Source organism: Chrysemys picta, chromosome 1, assembly GCF_011386835.1.
Source record: "Chrysemys picta bellii isolate R12L10 chromosome 1, ASM1138683v2, whole genome shotgun sequence".
Taxonomy (NCBI): Eukaryota; Metazoa; Chordata; order Testudines; family Emydidae; genus Chrysemys; species Chrysemys picta.
In genome coordinates this window covers 255076554-255079504 of record NC_088791.1, presented here as the reverse complement: position 1 = coordinate 255079504, position 2951 = coordinate 255076554, and positions in this window count along the sequence as shown.

Genomic DNA, 2951 nt, shown 5'->3' with positions numbered 1-2951 from the left:
CAGATTCAAAGACTACATGGTAAATGTACAAAATACATGCATACCAATAACAGAACAAGTACTGGAAAAGCAAAATATAAATACAAGACACACAGTGTATGTGCTTGTATCCGTAGTGATTATTTTTATTTAACCTGCCATGGTTTGATCTTAAGGTACTTCTGGCAACCCATTAAAATAGGATTCTGGCAGAAGACATACTGATATTTTTCTGGGAGAAGGAAGCTTTTTGAGATTTGACTGTTATGTTTTTATTATGAACACTAAATCCAGAGATAATAAAAAATATTATAAGTTGAAACCTGTAATGGGAGAGAGTTACTAAAAGCATCAGTGGTCCCACACCAACCTAGTCAAAGGAAAAAGAGCCACAAAGAGATGGATTCTTCCTGGCACAGATGTGGGGGAGGGCAGGGAGGATGCAGGAAGAATCCTTCCACTGTCACACTCCATGCAAAGATCAAGGAGAGTTGCAGTCCTTGTTCTCAGGGGAGCATATGGACTGCGCTCTCTGGGCCCCATTCAGCATTGCATTATATGACCTCTTTGCACCAGCTAGATTGGTACAGAGGGCCTCAGGGCTGGTGCAAAACTGTCTGGGGATTACGCTCTAGTGCATGAGGTCTCCATGCCATCTCCACAGGAATCCTAAATTCAGGAGGCATTCCTGGGTGGACCAGGAGATGAATGGGGTTGGGGTGAGGGTGGCCCAGAGGAAGGCAAGGATGGAAGGGGAATAGCTGGGGTGCACCCCCATGCTGACTATTCTGCACACTTGGAATGGCCCCTAGGGGTCATTGCAAGAGGGACACAAATTAGGGCAGCCTTCAGGGGAGCTACTAGGTCCCCAGCAGGTAGCTTATGGCCAGGGAAGGCCCAAACTGCCTCCCCTCTGTCCATACATTGGAGCAGAGGCCAGTGCAGGGATGGATTTCTGCCACTGGGCACAAAACCCAAAGATGTAGGGGCTACAGATGCTTGGAATTATTTGAATAAGACATTTTTTCATCAAAAACAGTCTTTTAAAAAAATTAAGTTTCAAGAAAAAACTGACTTTTTTTAAAAGGTGGGGTTTATTTTGGTGACTAATTCAAACATTTGAACTGGAAGCCCATTTTTCAGAAAATGAAAAATTTCAGTACCTTCTTGTTAAATATTTTTATAGGGCTCTCGATAAAAATTTTTGAACACAAAAAAACCCCCCAATGGTTTGGTTTGAACCACCTGTAACAAAAACAACTTCAGAGTTTTTCTTGAAAATATATTTTCCATTTTTCAACTAGCTCTGATATGGAGAGGCAGCTGTGATGAATCCCTGAGTTACCGCTGAGCCTAGAGCTGGGTCCATGCTACATGGTTTGGTTGACATAAGCTGCCTTGTGGTGACCTAGCTGTGGAAGTGTCTTAAATTTGACTCCTACCAACAAAAGTGCCTCTTTGCTCTGATTTAGTAACACCGCCTCCCTGAGTGGCGTCGATGTAATTAGGTTGACACAGTGTCAGTGTACACACTGCATTGCTTACATCAACTATTACTGGACTTCAGGAGCCATCCCACAATGTCCCACACTGACAATACAATTGATGCAAGTGCACCTGGAGAGGACGTGCACCACTGACACAAGGAACCAAGTGTGCGCACACACAAGATATTTAATTTAATTTAATACTGTGGTCACTGTATGCTAGCATAAATTAAGTCAACATAATTCTGTAGTGTAGACTTGGCCGGAGCATGCGTTACTGCTGAGCCTGATTCTGCTCAAACTGTCAGAGTCACCAGGTGACTGGCTGAGGCAAGAGCGATGAAGTCTGGAGCAGGTGCTGGCTAGCCTGGAAACAGGCATACGCTGGAGCTGGAGGAGTCTGTCAGAACTAGTAAGCAATGGGAGTGTTCCCACCCACAGGTAGTGACACTGAGCAGACTAGAAAGTCTCTTTCTCTTAGGAGCCTGTATACCTACCTTGAGATAACCTGAGTGGATCCTCACCTGTGGCTTTGTCTAGCTGCATGCCTTTAAACTGTTTGTCTAAATTACCTCTACTTAGGCCAGTCCTGAATTTTCCCCTTAATGTCTGCTGAGAGTTTCAATACATCACTTTCCAGAAGTGAATTGCAGTTTCAATATTATTTTATCTACAATGAACCACTCAGTTCTTTGATGTCTATCAATTTAAGTTTATGTTTATAGGACAGAATTGTCTTGGTTCAAGTCTTATCTTTTTGGGAGACCCCAATGTGGCTCTTAATGCCATTCCTGTGATCATTAAAAACGTATTTGGTAGTGCTGTTCCAGAGCTTATCTTACACCTTGTTTTATTTCAGGTGCCTTCACACTGTAGTTTCCTAATCTTCTGAGTACAATATAACCCTGGAGTCTTCTTGGATTCACAGTTGTCATTTGCTACTCCAGTTAGTTACATAGCTGCAACACAGCAGTGTCCGTTTTCCTGAAATGGAAAGCACACAGATTCACACACTTGTGTCCTTTAGCAGTTCTTGATTAATGTCATTCTGTTTATTTTGGCCACCTTGGAACTTTAATTATGAAATTACAGGTTGTTCAAAATGCTGCAGTTACCCTGCCCATTGTTTCAGGTTTAAGTGATCACGGTCCCTCTATACTTCCTTTGCTGTGCTGGCTTCCCCATGTGGTAAATAACACTGCAGGCCAGGCCAGTTGCACAGGGTGGCCCACAGGTCTTTTGTCATTTTAGGCCTTTATTTTTTCTTCCAATATGTTTGAGTCCAGGGCCACATAGACTGAAAATTCTGATATTTCTTTAAATTTCTGATATGTCTTCTGAGAAACCCCACACCTCCCTCCTCTTTTACCTAGTCGAAAGTTCTGTATTGTAGCATCCTTCCCTCCAGCAAGTTGATACAGCTTCTTCACATTACCAAAGGAGTGAATAAAGGGAGAAGGACAAGCAAGACATTCCAGTCCTCAG